We start from the raw sequence: 22,690 nt of genomic DNA, 5'->3' as shown, positions 1-22,690 counted from the left end.
ACCAGGAAAACTACAACATTTGTAGAATAAAAAAGTACCGAGAAATAAGAAAGGCCATGGGAAAGCAAAAACCCTCAACATCAGGCTGTGTATGCACCAAGTCCCTTCAACTGCTCTTTTCTAGCCTCTATGAAGCTGATGATCCCAAGCCATGCTGCAAGTACTCCAAGGCACTTTCCTCCTGTTCCAATTACTTGAACCTGATGTATCTCCCAACATTTCCTTTACCTAGTTCTTCATCCAGAAAATCCTTCCTTTTCACCACTACCTGTTGCATCCTGGGATTGGGTTATAGGGGTTCTTATTTGTGTTAGCTAGCCGAGTCCTGTGTACCCCCGCGTTTCCCCTGTGTTGTTCCCCCCCGCGGTTTCTGGCCCCACGCTGCCTGCTGCTGGATCTTCCCCCTCTGCCGCTCCTGTAACCACCCCCTCGTCCGGCCCCGGGAAACCCCGTGCTGGCCACCCCAAGCCACACGATCCCGCTCAGCCCAAGGCTCGGTGCCCGCCCCTGCGGGGTTCTCTGGTTGGTCGCTGTTGCTGGCGTCACTGCCACGGCAACCTCCCCTATTGGACAGCAGGCCGTGGATCCTCTCGCCCCGCCCCTCCATAAAATCCTACCCCACCGGCGCCCAGGTGCCATTTTCTCCCATGCAACTGCTGGGAGCGGTCGCGTCTTTCCATCAAACCGCGCCACGTGATCAATAAATCGTTCCTGCCAAGCACGGAGTAAATGGACAAATTCCTTACCTCTTTACCGGATCCCTAGTGCACGGTAACAGTGGCTGGCCAGCCCACGCGCCCGAGACACGGAGCCGTATCTGGGAACCCGCGGCAGAAAACCCCAGCAGCACGTGGAAGCTACACCACAGCCGGGCTCCTAAGAGCAGAGTGCAGCCAGGGAAAGCAAAAACCCATGCCGCAACTACCCATGCACTCCATGGGGAAAAAAATCATTTTACTTGAGTACATCATTACAACAAAAAAATTATCCAGTTATGAGACTGATCAGTAAATGCTGTCTAACCCAAACCAAAATGTTTCCATGTCTTAGTTGCAAAAAGGTTTTTGAAAGAAATGCTTTTACCTTTTTAAGATAAATTCCCTATATCCTTCCTATTTTTGGTTATTGACTGAAACAATGAATCATTCACATAGAATAGCTTTTTCCTTGAACTGAAGGCCAAATTGCCTGTGGCTTTTACATTTACTGTTCTCCGTAGTCCTGTGCTAGGGATGTCTCAATCAAACATATACCTCAGAACAACCCTCTATCAAAGACCTTCAGGGAAATCTGATACCATCAGGTTTCTGTAAAATTCAAATCTGTGCATACTTCAAATACAAGTTTGGTTACTGACTAATTGATAGCTTCTCTAAGTCTATAATTTTGAAGACAGTATCACCATTTTGTGATATTTGAATACAAAGTTCTAGATACGTTTTTCACAGGTATTGGTATGTTCTTTCTGTGTCTAAGCCATATCTTGCTTAATATATAAGTACAGAATATCTATATTGCCATCCCTCTGCACCATTTTCCACGAGGCAGTGAGAGCCAATCGTAGCTTTTGCAGCCACCAATTGATTTAACTTTGGACTTATTTATATTACTTAACTTTTTCCCCTGTTCTTTGGTAAAACAGGAAGCAAAATGCAGTTTTCAGGACAAGACCATACTAAGTGGACTTGGTGCTGCAAAAGTACAGGGGAGATGATGACCCAAAAAAGTGACCATGACCAGCAGAAAATATACTGGGTATTACCTGGCTAGTCCTGACTTCCAGCTACTGAGGTTTGCATGAGGCTGACATATGGCAGTAAGATTCCTGGTGGCTGGAAGAATGTAGTAAAAAGATCCGTTCTTTTATACTGGTTATTTTCCAGAGTTCAGAGCTTAAATATTCAGGAAGTCTTGGTGCAGATATTTCATATCAGCACAATTTTAAATCATAAATATCTTGGAAATACCCTGGAAAAAAAAAATTAGCCAGCACAAAATCACAGTGGAAAATTAATTTAAAGCCTTGAAGGGTGTTATGGAAATATTTTAATGGGCTTTACATAAAGATCCATCTGGAGCTCTGTACTAGAGTAATTTGCTATTCAATTCCTATTTATGCTAGAGACACCCGAAGGTTTAGCTTTACCAGCCCACACATGGAACACAGACCATCAACCAGCTTCTTTAGTCTTTGTTGACACCTCTTTGTCTTCTAAGTAAGTTTTTTTTTCATTTTTCTAGTACCAAAATAGCAACTCTACGGTCAATTCAATATCACTAGTGCCCTCTGCTGTATAGACTAAAAATTTAGGTTAAAATGTTAAGAATTTCCTTACTGCACAGTCAGTTCCCCAGACACATACAATTATCAAATGTGTTTCCAAACACGGCCTTAAGTCTGTCTGTGGCACTGCTCTAATTACCACAGCATATATCATCTGATTTTTTTTAGCACAGTAATGTATATTCTCTTTCTGGCCATGGAGACATTCCCAGACATATATGGAGAGCTGTTCGTTTGGTTTTCCATTTGCACAGAAATAAGAAAACATTTTATGGAAATTGACATTTGAAACACGTGTTCTCCTCTCTATAGCTTATCTGACTCCCTGTTACTCTCAATGTACTACACATTTTCCTCTGAGCTAAAGGCAGTGCCCTCTTAAGATCCAGTGCAGAACATGAAGCATGGAATGACAGAGCTAATCTACCTCTGTAGCTGTGCACAGTACAATTTTCCTTAGGGACAGCCTGAAGGATGCCATAGTTACCCAACTGAATGTAACTTCGCCAAATGTGTATGCAAAGGTGACTTCTATCTCTCTTTTTTTTTTTTTTTTTTTTCCCCTTTTTTGTAATTAGGTCTTGGGTCTGATGTGTTTTGTTCTCCCTTTGCTATACTACCAGGAGAAAGTGACTGTGCTCCGACTGTTGAATGATTTTCCTGTAATGGGGGTCTTTGATAACAAAAGAGAACTTCCATGCCATTTCCAAAGATCTGCCTAATGAGATATGGCAGGTGGCAATGATATTTCCCCAAGCTCCAGTGACCCTTAGCTGGATCACTGGCAGTTTAGTTGCTGTTGGCAAGTCATGCTTTCCTTTCTGTCTTGTCTGTGGGTCTATGAATAACTGTCTCAGCAGCAGAGCTGTGCAGTGCAAAGGCCATGGCTTTATCCCAATATATGGTTTAAAATACAGTATGATCTAGCATACTTTGGTTCATGCCACTGCCATGAAAAAAAATTGAGATGTGATGTTATATGTGCTACATTGAAAATATAGACAGAATTTATCAAGTATCAGGTGTTTAAACTATCACAATAAAATTACATCATCACAAATACATCACAGTTAAGTCTAAGCTGAAGAACTATTAAATCACAAAAACTCTCCCTCAGCCTTTTCCAGAAAATTTCAGGATGAGAAGCATTAAAATCACTGTTTTCAAATTTTTTCAAGTTGATAAATATGTGGATGCATTCAGAAAATGCATCTTTGCTTCACTCTATATAGCACAGTTATGTATGCTGTACCTCACACCCTTTTAAAGAGGTTTTCTGAGAGAAAAACCCTTTGCAATGATATCTGCATTTTTTCAGAGAACAAGCCACTCTACAGTTGCAAATTAAACAGCAGGTTTCCAAACATGAGAAGAGGAGCTAGGTGCATCAAGTAGCTAATTATGCTGGGAAGTCTCTTCCGGTAGCATCAGCACCAGAGAATTAAAAATAATTTCTGTATGGAACAGAGTTTGGAATATAGCAGTTAAAATAGGTCCAAATCCCAGGATGACCTTATGCAGAAGTAACTCTTTTGACACTCTTTTCAGGAACTCTGAATGCTCCAAGGGCCTGAGACTGATCCCCTTTTGGCAGCAATGGCAGCAGAAGCAGCCAAGGGAATTTCAGTGTAAAGAAATGCACACAATATACTTTAGCTCCACAAAGGACTGAAATACCTGAGGGTTAGCCTTCGTCCCAGAATAGAGACTGAACTGTGGGCAGGGAGTTCCACCGGGGTCAGAAATGCTCTACCAACATCTGCTCTGCAAATGCTCCAGCAGCCTCACATGTGGGTCCCCATATGGCTGTGCAGGGTTGGGCCGATGGAACCACATTGCCAGGGATTCACTCACCATAATCTCCTGCCCACCTCACCTCCCCCCTTTTCTCTCTGGAAATACCTTTCCACCTGGCTGAACCCTCAAGGACTTGAGCTCTCAGTTCAAGAGCAGTGCAAGCAGTTTGCATGCTGTTCCCTGCCCATACACAATACAATGACACCATTCTCTTTTTCTATGGGATGCTTTGGTCACTAACAAAGGAACACATGCTATGCTTTTAACAGACAAATACAACGCATCACCATGCAAAATCAGTGAAGTGGTTTAGAGCAGATCTCATATCATCCTTTTCCTAATCTTATTTTTTATTTCTTCATGGCTTGACTTCTGTCAGAGGTGCTTGGCTTTTTTAGAACAGATGAAACAATGAAACCCCACATCTATGACTATAGAACTGGGTAACTTTATCTACATTGTTAAAAATCAGCTTTCCCTTTTCACTGCTATAGGACTTTAAAAGTCTCAACAACAGTTAAGGGAGCCATAGCAATAATGTGTAAAATCTTGTGAGGTTTCAAAATCTAGCAGTTTTTATCTATTTGTTTTATATTTTATTTTTAGTTAAATACAGTGGAGAACAAAGGAGGCTAGATAGACAGCCCTGCATCACAAACTGATGACTCATGAGAACAGACAAATCAAAACACTCACAATGCAAAGTATTCTCCTCTTTGCATGTTTCACTCTTTTGCTCTGGGACATAGTTCTGTGGCCCCTTGAAGCATTTAAGTGTAGGAGGCAGAGTGGATATTGCTGTAGCATAGATACTTCCCAGTTCTCTCCTGCAAGCCTTTTAAGAGTCAACTGAATCACTAAAACACTGATCTGGAAGACCTAAATGTGATTGGACACATTCAATCCTCCTGAATCACCAATGATTTCAGGGGAGTTCAATCAAGGGTGAATTTGACCCAGTCTGCCTTTTTCTTCTTGTCTTTCATTTTGTTATACAGAAAACAGTTTTATTTCACCCACCTCATTTCCCAGCATGATTCCATGTTTCCTCTCTCATTTCTTCCTAAGGTTTAAAACTTTAACATCAGGTAAAAGAAATGAACATGAAATTAACCTTTTAAAAATGAGAATTTGAGTGCACATTGGTCCAAGCAAAAGTATTTGCATTTTAGCTAGAAATTAAGATATTTCACAGTGTTTGAATCTCAATCAGTCTGGTATTTCTCTTTATTTATAAATATAATTTTACTCTTAAGCATCATTTGCAGTTTGTATCCTCAGTAAAACTAATTTCACAGGAAAATCATAGAAAATATCAGATGATATGCAATGAATATTTGTTTAGGACAAACTTAGATATCTTAAGAGGAATGATATTACTTCTTTGTTGTCCTCTCCCTGGATGTCACTCCAGGGAGTCACTCCAAGGGTGATGAAGACAAAACAATCCTAACTTCTCTGTTCAGACTGTACACAGTGGTATGAATAGGAGCAATCTATGAACTATTCACAACGACCTAAAATTCTTCATAAAAGCCACCACAATACAGCTTGGTTCTAGTGCACTCAGACACATTCTAGAATTTTAATTGGAATTAACTTTTAAGTGGGTTAATTCTATTACATTAAATCTTAGTGTGGGCATTCTTATTTAGAATTTAATTTAAGCTAAATTGAATCAAGGCCACTGTAACTTCAATTAAGAGTGTCCATAAAAGGATGTAATGTAGTTTAGCTAGTCCCTTTTCAAAGTTAATTTGGATTCATTTTCTTGAGACCCCCTATAGACATTAGGAACTTTTGTTCTGTATTGACTTGATTCAAACCGATTACATAAAGGTAAAAAGGTTTTCTACCTCATCACTGATCCCCCTGGGTTACTGAAGTTCCATTTTGCTTCACTAATTCAGTTGATTAAATGCATTTTCTCTGTCATTTTGTTGTTTGTTTCATCTCATATCTCCTTCTGAGCAGATATTTATGTAGGGGAAAACAGGCAACTGAACAATAGAAATTTTACAATAGCCCGATAATAAAATTCTCTTAATTACAGAAGTCTGTCATGGCACCTCATGTGCCAACCGTGATATAAGAGGAAGTCATACAAGCACTTTCAAGATTTCCCTCTCTTATGGCAGAAATATCTCAGTGAGCAATAATTAAACTGCACTATTTCTATAATTATGTTTTGTTCATTCTTTTTTCATTAATTATCAAACTAAAATCACAGATCCATGTTAGGAAGGCATCTGAAAACCACAACAAAATTAGAACAAAAACAACCCTTAATAAAAACTATATGCTGTTCTAAAGCACCGGTCCAAAACAATGCAGGTTTTAGTCCTGTCATATTGGGGTGATTTTTTGAAATACTATAGTATTTTTTGGTTTGAGGAGTGATCAAACATCTATTTAGACATAGTACAGTGATACTTTATTACAAACAAACTAGTTTTGGTCCAGTAGAATATTATCAATTTTTCTACATGGAAACATTAAATTGTAAATTAACATCCTTTCTAAAATATACCAGAACATTTCAAACTGGTAGGTAAAAATCTATTACTTTATGTAATATTAAGTTTGTGTCTTTTCAAAAATGGAAAGGCAAAAATGTGCAAGGCTTGTGGAATCCATGGTATTAGCCCTGATTACTTTCAGAATTTTCTCTCTACTCACAAATGATAAAAAGAGATGTGGGAAATGTCATGTCAGAACAACTTAAGAATACATATACAAATGTAGCCAGTATAATGAAGAGAAAGAAAGAAAGAAACAAACAAAAAACAATTAGAGTATATACCTGCACTTAAGAAAGTTTCATCCTAACCTTAGAAACTTGGAATCTAGTTTTTAAAGTCCAAAACATAATTTCCTAAATTACAATATTTGCACTTGTCTACTGAATGTGCCAATGCTGAATAATCTTGTCACCCATACACATCATCCTCTGAGCTTTGCTGAGCTCTGGACCTCAGCAGATAACATAGACAAGAAGACAAAAATATTTTAGTTTGATGAACATGCAATGCAGTAGCAGTTTTGTATACTTCTCTATAGTTTGGCAACAGAGATACCCTGGTAAAAGCCAAAGTAATTTTAAAAGATTTGAAGATTACTTTGATATTAGCAAATCAGAGAATTGTCCATTTCAGTGGCATGAAACTGCGGTTTTTCCAAGTGCACTTTGTATTATGTAAAACAGAGGAGACTGAGGGATGAAAGGAAATTATATTAAAGCAGCCATGGAAAACCTGCATCACTATTTTTTTTTGCAATATAATTTAAAATAGGTATCTGCCTAAGTACTTCCACACCATGATGATGTGTCAAGAACAGTGTTTTCCTGTTTTCCTTTTTTAAGTGCCAAATTATTTGATGCTGACTTGGAGAAGTGCTTGGTAGGTATTTCATAACCTTGAAAAACATAGGCTGTATTGTTAATATGTATTATTTCAAAATACCTTCTGGGAAAAACATACCCAGCTAACAACACACTAAAGCACCAGAGTCCATTTTGCATCATTGCATTTGTAGTGGCTAACTGAGTCCAAATTGCTCCCTCATTCTGTTAATAAACAAAGCAACAAATAGAAAAAGAGACATGAGTTAAAAAGTTAAGGCTGCAAATAGCCTTGAGTCTGGTAAATGATGGTTAAACTTCTTGTCCTTGTAACTATGGAAACCCCTTAAGGTAAGAGTGGAACACAGGCACTTTGTGGTCTCCAATTTACAAGCTGTTTATTTAATTATGAAGGAATATGAAACTGTTAGGGGTAATGCAATTATCCTACTGTGATAGTGTTTTGAAAATAAAAATAGGTACAGAGAAATATAAGAAGTTAATTTTTTTGGAAAATTACTTTTTTAGATTTCCGTGAAACTGCAACACATTGTTTTTTTACTGAAATCTGTGGGTTTTTTTTTTCCCCAAAGAAAGTGAGGAGCCAAAATTAGTAATACGACATTTTGCCATAATATCCCTCAGTAGATTCATAGTAATTATGTCCATTCTATGCTTCATGAACAAAACCAATGTCAGGGTGTATTTCAATTAAACCCTAGGTGTTACCAAAGTGCAGTACAGCCAGAATAGCAAGCACATTATTACCAGCTCTATCACTGCTGGGCAATGAACAGGTCACAGGTTCTCTTGTGCATAGCATTTGTACACCTTTAAATATCACAAGTGGGAGAATGTTTCAATTCAATTTAGGAGGCAGCTGGTGAAATAAAATTAAGAGTGAAACTATGTGGTGTCTCAGGAGGACTATAACAACTACTTACAAGTATTTTCCTGGATCTGAACAACAAACTTTGACCTCAGAGTTCTGTTATTGTGAATTGCATGACTGTAGTTACCCCAGGGCCCTTTGCACACAATGGGAGTTTTTGGCCTCAATCCATCATTCACTGGATTGCCATAATTAGCTGTCAAACATAAACACAACTTCACAGGCCTCTGGGAAAAAGATTGGTAATATTATTCTTATTTACAGCTGAAGAAACTGAGGCAATAATAGATTGAACCAGTTACCAAAATTTAGGATATGTATATAAGACACTTTGCAAACGTGAGCTTCACATTCCACATTGGCCAGATGCAATACATGTATTACCAAGTATCTGCTGCAAGTTGTTGACACTATAGATGGCAAATCGGAAGAAATACTTTGGGAGTTTGAAACTGCAATTTATAATGCTACTCCTACTTGAAACTCATTGGACGTCTCTTCTACCCAGACAACAAAGCACAGATATCAGTCTGGATCACTTGAGACGCAGTCCAATCCTTCCAACAATGATAATGATAAAACTACTACAATGATAAAAGCTGAAAGAAAATTCCTTTCATAGGATTGTATAACTGGCAAAACGTGACATTCATTATAATTTGGAGCCATCCAACTAAGGAAACGTAAAGCTCTTGAAAAAGAACAACAGTTCACCTTCAGAGAACTAGCCTCAGAAGAAGAAAAGGGAAGACCAACTGGATTTAACTCCATTCAGCATCACTCTCTGTGCCCAGCTACCCAGCCAGGTTTTTACTCAATGAAGTGTTCACCTGTCCACACCATGGGAAGCTAGGAATATGCTGCAGAAGACAGTGCCAAAGGCTTTACTAAATTCCAGGAGGACAACATTCACAGCCCTTCCCACACCCACTAGGTGGGTCACCTTGTCATAGAAGGAGATCAGGTTAGCAAAGCAAGACCTGCTTTTCCTAAACCCATCCTGGCCATCCTGGCTGGGCTGATCCCCTGTTTGCCCTATACGTGCTGAGCAATGGCACTCAAGGTAATCTGCCCCATGACCTTCCCTGGCATGAGGTCAGACTGATATAAACTCTACAAATCTCATTTTCATTAGCTATATTCTCTCAAGTGTCCATTCTTCTCTAACAAACAGATGTTTCTGACCTCGTAAAGGACTCATGTTGTTTCATGTATTATAGTACTGTTGAAAGATAATGTTCAAAAACAGTTTCACTCTGAAGTGACTAATTACTAAAGTTTTAATTTCTAGATTCCGATAATTAGTTCATTAACTCCCAAATATCTTTATATAAAGCATAATCACAGGGTCACACATTTGGATTTTACCTTAACAGGGAATAAACCTCCTTTAGCTAGCTTAGCTCAGTCAGGAACTGGAAGCAAAAATAACGAGACAGAACTAGGTCCAGTTTTATAACTGTGTCAACCACTTTAACATGGCAAAATAAAATAATTATATATTTTTATTTTAACCAGTTTTAATTTTATTCAAATATTAAATTAATTCTGGAGTAACTTAATATTGGAGCATTGTGTTTCTATATGTGCTGAAATATGACACTAGCAAAAGCCTGTCTCATTCATCCCAATGTGTTTTCTTGAGGTATCCAAGACATAGTGCATGTGTCTTCAGAATGTCATCTGATTCAACAATTGATAACATAGATCTGCCTAGCAAGTTATGATTAACAAAGAGAGCTTTGAATGAAGCTTGGTGAAAATCCAAGGCTTTAAAGGAATTTGTGAGAAAATGTGGCAAATTATATGAGTTATTCTATTTTTGTCCAGACAACCTATAAATGCAAGAATCATAAATTATAAAGATAGAATAGATGTTATCTCTCTGGAACTCCATACTACAGGAAGTCTTACAGAGAAAAATATTATATTACTTTTCACATAGACATGATTTTAAAATTGATGAATACACCTTTATTTAATGGAAAGTCTTCTCTACACAGGCTCCTTATAGCCTGCTTGTCAAAATCACTGGCCAAATTAAAATATTAGTACACCAATATGAAAGTCATATCAGATCCAGGAAAGCTAGCTTGTAATACTTAAGCAGATAACAATTTTCACTACGGTGTTGTATATCTTCTTCAAGTGACCAACAGGCTCTAGTGCCCAGTATCAGCAGTGCTGCCTGCTTGTTCAGCTGTTCAAACTCTTAATGCTGATACAGTATTCTATGTGCATGAGCTCACCACACACTTGCATTTTTAACTAGTTCCATGAGAGACAATTATAGGTAAAAATTTACTTCTACAGAAACCAAAGGGAGTTTTGCATTTGGTTTCAGTGGAGTCAGGACTACATGCTGTATATCAATAAGAATTTGTTATATAGTGCCAATTGCAGATTATTGCTGATGTAAGCACTAGGGCCTTGATGACATTCTTTTAGGATAGTTTTCAGGGATATGAAAATGTAATTTTCACTTAATTAAAACTGGCAGAGAATATAAAAGAAAAAAATAGTAACTGAGACAGCTAAAAAAAATGTTCCTATATATAAAAGTTGGCTATTAAAAAAACCCAGTAATACAGTATTTCAAAATGTCAATATATTAATGCAGCTGATTTAAAGCAGCTGTCGTACCTTATGGCAACAAATAGCTTTCAGAAAAGGAGAACATTACTGATAAAGACTCAAGTACTGAATTTAGGTTATTTTTTTTCATTCTGTTCATTGAAAGATACGGAGTTACTATAGGCAACACATGATCTGGTCAATAGTTAAAGATAATAATAAAACACAACATAGCCAGTAAAGTTTTCATTCAAACTCATGCACTTCTACATGCATAGCTATACCTGATACACCTAAAGATACCTCAACACTATTTTTTAAAAGCCACTTGTTTGTTTTCTATCAAGAAAGTACTTTCTGAATTTTTGAATTCTAACTGTTGCTCTAGCCTGAGCACATCAAAAATACAGTTGAAGGACAAAAGTGCTAATGTATCTAGTACTCTTTGGCTCAAAATTATTTTCTGGATTCTTGTGTATTCTTGTTCCTACTCCAGAAAGATACAGGAGGACAAGGACATGAAATATTTCTTAGGTGTCATTAGCAGGCACCCATGTAAGCACTTATAATGCACATGGATAATGCAGTCTTCCTGTGAAGTATCTGAAGACTTTTGGCATCATCAGACACTCTCCCACCAGAGTATTTCACACCAGCTCCATGTAGTTGTGAGCTACTAAAAGCAATGATAAATATAATTGTTAACTGGCATTTAAATATCAATGATACACAATGATACAACATTTAAATATCAATTATCCCCAACACTGTGATGACTTGCAGACCTGAATCACATAGTGAACTTTTTAGACTGGAAGATGACACAATTAACTGTAGAGTGGATTTTGCTATCTGCCTATAGGCAAATATAGTTCTTTGCCTATTTCTAGATGTATCCACTTGTGCAAGAATGCCTAAAGGCAGCTATTACCAAGTAATTCTCTGTCATTGTCTGCCTTTGATCTGCAAGAATGGTTTTAAAACTTGGGTTCAAGCATCTTCAGAAAAGCACCTAAATTTCTTTCTTCATATTGCTATTCATATGTTCAGTACTTAAGAAAGCTAAGAAAGTGACAAAATGTAATCACAGCAACTAGAACCACAAAGACTTCAGGGAGTTCTGTCACACATTCTTTACACAGAAGCACAGAGATTTCCTTTACTACACCTGATTTCTGAACTGGGATCTAAATCTCAGAAGGATTTCATGGAAGACAGGACAGCTGCTGTGTATCAGAGATAAGGAACATGCATGGATTTAAGAATTTCCTCTAACACTGCAGCCATAGATCTAAATCTAAGCTATGACTAGCTGGGAAGGAATGATGGAAAAAAAAAATATATAAGGAAAAGGAAGTGATATACATAACACTTTCCTTTGGCTGCTCTTTATAATCTTTTTTTCCTTTTCAGTAGAGTGAAGGCAACATTTTTCTCTGTAATTCTAGGAAATTGTCTGAACTTAGTCCAATTTCCTAGATGGGATAAACTGGAGTTGTTTCATTCAAGTCAATGAAACCAGATGATTTTTATTCCAGTTGAAGGTTGTGATCCTTAGTACCCTCTAAACTAGACTTATCCATTCTTGAAAAATAAGCTTTCTTGGGAGACCTTAGAGCAGCCTTCCAATACCTAAATGGAGCATACTAGAAAGCTGGAGAGGGACTTTTTACAAGGGCATACAGTAATAGAATGTGAGAAAGTGGTTTTAAAATGAAAGAAGGCAGACGTAGATCAGATATCAGGACGAAATTCTTTACTGTGAGGCACTGGAACAGGTTGCCCAGAGAAGTTGTGGATGCCCCATTCCTGGAGTTCTTCTAAGGCCAGGCTGGATGGGGCTTTGAGTAACCTGGTCTTGTAGATGTCTCTGCCCACAGCAGAGAGGGTTGGACTCATCCAACCCAAGGTCTTTAAGGTCTCATCCAACCCAAACCATTCAATTATTCATAGGTTTTTGAATATCAAGAGGTTCAGATAGCCAACTGCTATGAAAATGGATTTTTTATAAAGTAGGCTTAGAATGGTAAAGACAAAACTAACTGTTTTAACCATGAAATAAAGAATTCTGATTGTGGAATGCTGAAAGAATAAAAATCATACCTTAAGAATGGACCTTGGTTTAGTCCTCAAGAAATAAACATTCAGTTTTCTGAATAATGAGGTATTTCCTTTCTTTTTCTCTTTTTTCTTCCTTATTGCAATAAATTATAGGGTTGCAATCGAAATTATGAAATAAAAATAGCAGACATAATCCACATCAAGGAAAGAGAGGTTCTTATCTCCTCCTTTACAATGTTGTCTGGTGTACATGAAATTTAAGAGGTTTTACATTGACTAATAGATTGCAATAGCTTAGAGTTATATATTAACTTTTATTTAAGTGTTTTCCTGTGTTTTAAATCCTTCACTGAAACACAACATCCACCCATCCCTCTCTATATCTATCTATCTATCTATCTATCTATCTATCTATCTATCTATCACAGTTACTTTATTTCCCACTGAAACCAAAGTATTTCTGGAGAGACTCATAGCAGGTTTTTTATAGTTTACCATGATATATCAAGAAATATGGAAGGCTGCTGTCTTCAACTGAAATCAAGGGAAAATTTTAGAAAAGTGGGCTATATATCTATGCTCAAATTTAACATAAAGCAATTAGGGTAAATTTCCCTAGTGTTTTGGAAAAAACATATTTGGAAAAGCATTTGATTCCAAGTGGAGTGGATTTCTCATTCACCTCTATCATGTTAAAGAACAGTTATTTCTGTCAGAACAGCAATAGAACACTGCTGTAGAATTAGACTGGGAGAACAATCTGCTTTTACAAATTTGACAAAATAGTTTCTTGTAACTTTCCATTTTGTTCAGCAGATGCAATGGATCCTTTTTAGGAGAGATACAAAGCTGGGTACCCAAAGGGAAGAGACTGGTACCCTTCATCCTTTAGCTAACAGTAAGCTAAGCACACTGATAATCTTTCCATCAGTATTTGCAGAAGCGTGTTCCAGACAGTGTCTTTTCCCTGACATTTGTCCTGAGTGAGACAGGGTATGAGAGATAACTTGGGAAACAGCCATGAATTATCTTACCTCTTCCTCAGAGAGCAACCATCATTTGGAGGGATCTATTAACATTCAGTATCTGCTGTCCAGACTGCCCTGAGCAACATTTCTTAGTAACAGGTAACAAATTAATGTTCAGTGGCAGATACTGGGATTTAAAGTCCACTCTATAGGTAACCACAAGAAGAAAGCAAAGCCATATTAAAAATTTTTCATAATACTTTACAGCTGTTTAAAGAGGGAACATTTTCTGCAGCTACACAAAGACACCCAGCAAGACTTCAGTATACTGAAGTCAGCAAAGCAGCTCAATAGTTCCTCCTTAATGTATAAAAGTAGCATAGTAAGGTACCTTTCAATTTAATTAAGGGTCTTCTAAGAACTGACAAAATTAATTTCTCCTTCTTAAAGAATACTAAATCCTTATTTTAAAATTTAATTTACCTGCAATCTGGTGTCCAAGTTGTCAGTAATTTCTTTTTTTCCTTAAGTGTAGTACAAATTGCTAAGTAAGTTTAAAATTATATAGCAGCAAAAAGACTTTTTTCTTTTAATGGTTTGGGGTGCTTTTCTTCTCACCAGGATCCCTCACATTTTTACTAAATACAGCTTCATTTCTCAAAATGAAATTTAACAAGCCATACTTAAGAGTGAGAAATGCACTTACTAGACCATACTCAATTGCTCTTCGATGTTATTCTTTATCTCCCAGTTTTTACTAAAAGGCAAAGTAAGAACATTGTAGGAAATTAGAGGAATTTTATTAGTCATTGTTGAACAATACGAACAGACAATGCAAAAAACAGCAGACAGTATACCTGGAAATTGAGCTACTGCTACAGAGCTACTGCTGTCCTCGTGAAATTCTGATTTTCAGACTGTTGATTCAAAGATTTTGAACTGGGCTTTGCTTCACTTTCCTTGCAAACTGCAAGGAATAATGACCAATTCCATTTTCAACCCAAGGATCCTTGGCCATACCACTCTGCCCATTATATAGTGGCATGATCATCAAAAGCATGAATAAAATTCAAAGATCCATTCTTCATACTACAACTAAAATGACCTGACTTTTTATGCTTCTGAGTAAAAGGCCCTTTTTTTTCTGAACACATGCTGAATTTTACTATTTTTGGAATGTTCTCTCAATGGGAAGTTTCAATATCAATTCAGTGCATAGCAATCACTTCATTCAACACAAATTAGTTATGGATGCTGAGCCAGTGCTCTATGTCATGAAGAAAGCCTGTAGAAAGTCCTGACTGTGCTGTAATAGTGGTTACTGTCAAAAATAAAATTCATAGGCTAGATCCACAGCTTGTATAAATCAGTGCAGCTTCACTGGCACAGGCTCTGTCTCACTGCATCCATTTAAATAGTTTCTCAAACTCCTGATCCAACATTTTTGTCCAAGTGCTGGTTCAGGTAACTGCAGGCCAAAGTACATACATTTAAGAAAACAACAATAACAACAAAGGATACCATCTCTCTTTGTTCATTGCTAATAAGCAAGAATAAAGATTAGGTTTTTTAATATTTGTCTGGTATTTAGCTCATTATATTCTTAAGGAAATTATATTTAATGCAGTATTTCTCAAAAATGTTTCCACTTAATCAACATCAGGGTCACAGAGATCCTCTACAACAATTTCTGTCTCTGTCCTTTGCAATGACAATTGGATTTCTGTCACAAGGAATAAACAAGAGGATGTTCCTAGTAGATGTGGATGACAGCTATGAGGAATTCAGTGTTTGATATGTATGGGAGTCTTTCCACTGGAATGAAGACATTAAAAAGTTTAGATTACAAGTACTTAAATTTAAATTTAATTTTCACTCCTCTTCTGATGAATTATGACTTGCCAAAGCCATGTCAAAATGAACAAACAAATTCAGAATCAAAAGTCCCAAGTTCAAGCTTTCTTTTTAAGTGTAAATAATGTTGTTTTCACAATAATATTAAATCCACCTTAGATATACTTTCATCAACTGGTACTAAATAATTATCTGTTTTGAACTGCAGAAACTAAACTAATCACTTAATCTCCCCTATTTGTCCAGTCACCTCACTCTAGGATAATTCATGTGCCATTGACCAGTGAAGTGATTAAGAGGACTTTAGAAGAAAAGTTGGAATGTTTCTATGACACTGCTGTTTCCCATTTATCCCTTCAGGCAAATGTCATACCCCTTAACAGTATCACATTCTCTTATGCAATATGTAGAAATATCACCTTTCTGTTTAAAGTTACAGATTTATTTTAAATATGAATTAACAATTGGAGAAGGTAACAGCCTTTCATTATTTTGAATGTTTGATCTTAGTGAGGCTTCCCAGCACTTCAGTTAAGTTAGGAAAAAATGTATAAAATTATCAGGACTGTATCAGAAAAAAGTACCCATAATCTTGGATGCTGATTCCTTTCTTACTCACAAGTATGAGCTACTATTTTTCTTTTACTTAAAGCAGGTGGCTGCAAAATCTGGAAATGCAAAAAGGCTTTGCCAAGAGAATGAACTTCAAAAATTTTTCTGTAGTTTAACACCTGTAGTTTATTGTCCAAAATGGATTTAAAAGTGCAGTGTTGATATACTTTACAGTATCACTCAAAATGTTGGTATAGGAAAAAAAAAATCATACCCACTTCATAGAGTTGAACTCTATGTTTGCTGGAAATGAAAATTGCATTTGTCCAAACAAGTCAGTATTTCAGGGACTTCTCCCCCCTATAGTTCCTTGCCTACACGTAGTATCAGATACCTGATATATCTGAAAGATGAGTCTTCACAAGTTAATCTTAAGCTTGTTATAGAAAAACAGAATTCAAACTTGGCTTTTGTAAGCAGTGTAGGGATTTTTTACCCTCTCCCTTACTCATTCACAGTAAAGCTGGGTGGTCTATGTGACATTTGTCATTATTTGCAACTCTTAGTTGAAGAAAACTATGTCCTGTGCCACAGCTAATGGGGCAATTCCTGTAGCACTTGTAGCAGAACTTTTGTCCTGCAATACTGAGGATTATAAATTTATACCCTGCTGCTAAAATATGCTGTTGGGGTCATTACTCAGTCTGAGCTAAAGCTGATTTGATCTTGAAACTCAGCAGAGGAGCTTCCTGACTCAAGATCATAGAGTAATAGAGTCTTTCTCAATAAAGGGTCAGATAAAAAAAAAATAAAAAGAAATCACAGGGGGGAACAAAATCAAGAAGCTCATTTCTGCTAATTACTACCATCATATCTGGCTCATTAGTGCCACTGACTCATGTGGTGTGAAAAAAACAACTGAAAAGGTTGCACACCAGCAAACTAAACATGAAAAATACTCTTTTGTAATGATAAATGAAATAGAATAATTGATTTATTGTTAATTAGTCCTCTGACTATCTGATATAACTTAAGTGGTAAATAGGAAAATGCAACAAACATAGGACTTGTAAGAAAAAAAAATTAGAAAACATCTTCTTAATAAGCTGTTGCCTTTTTATTTTTTTTTTTAAATTTTACTTCATCTCCTCCCTTCATCCAAAACTACTGCCAACAGAACTTACTGAACAATAGCCTGTTATGCAATACCATGAAATGTACACAGGGGTTTTGATGATAAACTATTCAAAAGCCTGAAAATACTTTTTGCAGAGCCTGGGGATAAAAATCTAAAGAATTTAATTTCTACAGAATTTACAAGAGAGTTTTATCCATCCTACAAGATAACCCCCAACCACTATCTAAAAGAAATAATTTTAGTTAGGTTCTGGGGAGGAAATACTGACCCCAGTAAAATATTTAGAAAAATACTTCTCACAAGAGGTTCATTACACTCCATATGTTTTAAGAAGAAAAGAAATGAAGTCCTGTTCAATTTGTAGAAGATCTCTATTCTTTTCATGCTTGTTAGTTGCTACATCGGGTCCTCTCTCCCTCATATGTATTTTCTTGTGAGTCATTTAGAGATAAGCACAAATACACGGAGATTTAAAGGACTGAAGCCAGCATGCTTCATGATAATCAAATCTTTAATTCCTAAAGTAGGAGCAAGATATCTACCTAATTTTGAGGATCTGAGCCCGACTTACTCTTTGCAACTTGTTTTTACATTGTTCATAGTAATTTTCCTGGAGTTTTAAAAGCCTTCTTCTATTTGGTTCAGTCGAGTAATACACATATTATCTATTTCTAAGCTAGAAAGAGAGCCATGTTGTGATGTCTTCCACCCCTAATTTAGGGTCATCCACCCCTTTTATTAGTGTGTGTACTCCAGATAGAAATAAGAAAAAAAATATGGAGTGCAGAAAGTGCAGAATTATAATATGCAGTGGATGTTTATGCAGAGGATCTGAAACCATTACCAGTCCTTTGAGACAGTCCTGAGAGACTACGATTCAACAACCTGAATATTGTGCCATGCAAATGAAACTGAATTGCTTTGGGGAGAGGTAATGAAATGGGAAGATGAGTGTCTTCGTTACCATTTTCTATTTCATAGGATAATCATGCCTTAAAGCTGCTGAGACCAGTTCCTCAGATACTTGTTTGTGGCTTGGGCTTCCAGACAAATCATGACATTTACAAGTGCTGTTCCAATCTGCTAAAGACGTTAGCCCAGCTGTCTATTCTGTTGTTAGCTGAGAGGTGAATATATAAATGTACTAAAACATATATATTTCATAGAGATACATACTTAAAAAGAGATGGGGACTGGAATAAAGGTCTCAAAAGAGGAAATTAACTCACTTGCCCACTGACTCACCCTAGCCTAGCCTTGTTTGAGGATAGTCATGTGATCCATTAATTTGAAATCTAATTATGCTCTACTACTAAGCACAAATACAGGGAACTGCATGTACCCAAGGAGACATTTCAACGAGCTTCCTCTGTGGAATATCTGCAATACCTATTTTTAAATCAGGACCCAAGATTTTGCCTTCACTGAAACGAAGCACAGTGAACCAAAAGAGCATTCCCTTAATTAGTGGTATCTGTGTTGGGTCAGATACAAACATGAGAGAATTACATTCCAGTCCCTAGAATTACTCCAAATCTCCTTCTAATGTGTTTTGTTGAATTGGCAAATATACGTTCTTATGTGACTAAAAACCCCACTTAAAAAAAAAAAAAAAGTTGATAGCTCAGTGTTTTAATTACATTAAATTTTTAGTTCTAGTTTATCATTTGGACTTAACAGCATAGGGAAAGTCTTTCAACACAGGAACAGATCTGTGTAGTCTGTCTAAAATTTACTCCAATTTTTCTAAGATGGATTCACATGGGAAATCTTCCTTTGTTGAAGACCTGTTTCTTTTTAAAAAAACAGTTCTTATGGTGCAATCGGTACCCTTATATCCTTGAAAAATACTATAGGTGCTGGATTAAGTGTTTCATTTGAAAACACATCCAGCAGCATAACATCCAGATGTGCAGCTCGCTGAAGCTGGAATTCAGCACCCACTAAGATGACCTCCTAAAACTCTGCAGGATCAAAGATTTTATCTAAAAATTTGTCACCCATGGTTTTAGTCCTTCTGAAAACTTTAAAATGAAATTACATTAAACAGAACATTTTAGTCTTATTATCACTGCCAGCATAAACAATTCAATCAAAATTACCACAGCCAATAAAAATCAGCAAAGATCACAGGTTTTAAAAATTACCTGATCACTAGAACAGGGAAATCACTATCAGTTTCTAAAAACAGCTGTGGATGGGCTGTGCTTTTATAACCCATTAAAGGTATCATAATTTATACAGTTATCAGGGTTCCCCTATTTCACATTGGTGCTTCAGAGGAGCTTTATCTGAACACAGTGTTCCATACCAGCAGCCCTGCAATCAGCAATAAAATATAATGAATCAGTGTTAACAGCACAGTGTGCTAGTTTTAGCAGCATGTCAGTCAATTGTTTTGTTAGTTTGGCCAGGAAAATTCCAACTTGCCTGTAAATTCAAGTAGATAGAAAATACCTTTTTCTCCAAGTCTGTGCTGCAGATGTCATCTCTGGCTCTCACTACGTTTTTTCCCCAGACCAATTAAGGACAGCTTGTCATTATTGCTAAAGTCTTCCTAAATCCAGCTCCAGACACAGAAAGGAGCCATGGTTTATTATGGAAATAGCTGGGTTTTCAATTCCATAGGCTCCCAGAGCCAGTCAAATAAACGCTTCCCTTCTGCCACACACATTTCTCCAGTTACATTGTTAGGTGTTTTCAGCTTCATTTGAAACATCAGGTACTGGTCATTGCTTAAAGCAAGATGCTGGATGTCACGGCTGTGTGACTGGATCCAATATGGTAAAATCTCTCCCTGCAGGAAGCAGACATCTCTCTAGACAACTGCAGCTGCTGCTGTGCCCATCACACTGCGTGCAGTGCCATGTCTGCAGGGGGAATTTATGGGCACACACTGCAGGCAAGGGAGGCTGGAAAGCTGGGGGCAGAGCAGCCAGGCTGTGGAAACATCCTGGCTGGCCAGCAGTCCCCATCGGACTGTACCGCAGCAGAAAATGAGCGTGCGAGGGAGCTGCTGACAGCCCACACACTGGATGATGGGTTTCTTTCTGAAATGAGGAAAGTAAAACAACACTCAGCAGTGATGAAAAGACATAACAGAGCAGCCCTGAACTATCACTTCTTTCAGTGTTGCAGGGACTGGCTCTGTGCCCAAGGCAAAATTACATCTAAGCTCTCACATGCAGCTGAGCAGCTGGGAGGGAAATGGTGGTGTGTACAGGGACTATATAAGTTCCTATTTCTAATTGATCCTAAAAGAAGCTGAAGATTCTAACCTCAGGATTCGGCCTAAATGTTACACATGTCTTTTTTTTTTGCAGTCTTGTGCCGCCAAATGTAGTGTTGTGAAGTGATACCAGAGTGTCCCTATAGGACATGTAAAAGTCCTTTTTCAGGAAAGCTGCAGCTCTCAGAAACAGCTCCCCACTGCTGTGCTCTCACATCTTCACTCCACTAAAACCAAGGAACCTCTATAAACACTGATGCCCTTCCCAAAAAAGCATCTGGTCCCTGCTATTCACCAAGAGGTATCACCAGGGTAGAGGCTTGTCTAGATTTAATTGTGGGGGTCAATAGGCATTTCCTGGTATTGTGAATATCTCAAGATGTTTAAACACACAACTTTACTGAACTGAATAAAAGAGTGGCAAAGCCCTGCAATTCACAGCACACATTGATATATTTATTGAGATGAATTTAAAAGAAAATTCTGTTACACACAGGTTATTTTATAACTGCCATCTGTCAAGGAATTCTATATTTTTCCACTAGAGCACTTGTACTGCCCACTTTCAGGGATGGGAAAAATGGAAGAAAATAATCTCTAGGTTGAGCCAGTAAGGCAGTTATCAACTGTCTCCCTGCATATGAGGGGACATATGAATGAAGCTACAGATGGGGCAGCTCCAAGACAGACGGCTATTTCATTTTTTAAACAACAGATAACATTGCCAGCCATCTAAAGCCATGTTGTTAGCTGTTCTTTATGCTGAGTTAGGGTCACTGCCTGTGAAATCAACTTGTCTGAGAATAATCAACATACTGTTCTCAACTATTTCCAGGGGAAACACAGCTGGTTTTGTTTTCTGTCATTTGAAGTTTAATACTCTCTTCTTGATCTGAGTTCTAAAGTATCTCACAGAAGTGTCAATTCTTTGTTGCGTGATGAAGGAATTTCATTAGTCTAAGGTGACATTTTAGGTTTTGTATAAATAATTTCTAGTGCTATTGCTTCCTGCAGAGAGTATTCTTTTAAATCACCAACACATTGCTGTGCACAATAGAGACCTCCCTTGGCAGGATATGAAAGAAAAATCACGTTCTGATAGCTATTCATACTCTAAAAGTGGGCAGAGAGTAAGAGGAAAAAGGTAGTCAGAGAAACTCCGAGGATGGACAATTTTTGCAGAAAGAGTAATTAGAGGACAAGGCATGTTCCAAAGCTGTTGACGAAAAGCTTTTCACATAAAGAAGCAATTAAAACTGCTGTGACCACAGTTCAAAACTAAATCTATGGCATTTCCTTCTGCATCACACTTAAAACTAAGTATGTATATGCATAAGGATAAAACATGAGTGAATGCATTGCAACTTCATTTGCATCAGCAACATCCTTTAAAAAGAATTAGAAATATTCAGTAAAATATGTTATACAAGAAATGCAGAAAACTGTCACAAAATTCTTAAGACCACATCTGCCAAAGTCTGTCTCTATATTTTCCAATTTACCTAGCATTTCTACAAATTTACACTTACCCCTAGCTTGACTTCATTAAAATCAATGCCCAGTTTCCAAATATTATGCTATTAATTGTTCTGAAGTTGACTCTTTGAAAGCAAACTTAAGTGCCTGCACATAACATGCTCAAAATGTATTTTAAAATTGTATTATTGATGGTGGACACAAATAAAATTTAAGCATTCAAAAAGGTAGCAAGGCACAGAAAATATTGACAAAACTATTTTTCATATCTCCTAGCTTTCAGCTCAAAGATAAAGCATTTTTTAAATTACTTGTTTTCATAGATCTCTCTAAAGCCTAAGATCTCTCTAAAATGTACTTTTTTCCTACATACAAAAATTAATTTTTGTTTATTAGAAAGATCTTGAAGAGCAATATCAATCTCAAGAATGAGATTATCAAAGCCATTTGATACATATTTAAATGTGTGTTCTTTAGTTATTTATATTTTCCATTAAACAAACAACTATTACAGGAATGTAC

At 37.0% G+C, this 22,690-nt stretch overlaps 1 protein-coding gene across 1 annotated transcript in view; it reads right to left on the bottom strand.

Moving 5' to 3' along the window:
* Positions 1-22,690, bottom strand: part of LRRC4C (leucine rich repeat containing 4C) — a 99,124-nt gene that overhangs the window by 5,177 nt on the left and 71,257 nt on the right. The gene's annotated exons all lie outside the window — the stretch shown is intronic.

This window comes from Vidua chalybeata, chromosome 6, assembly GCF_026979565.1.
Source record: "Vidua chalybeata isolate OUT-0048 chromosome 6, bVidCha1 merged haplotype, whole genome shotgun sequence".
NCBI classification, from domain to species: Eukaryota; Metazoa; Chordata; class Aves; order Passeriformes; family Viduidae; genus Vidua; species Vidua chalybeata.
Note: the sequence above shows the minus strand (reverse complement) of the source record. Positions and strands in the feature narration are given on the sequence as shown.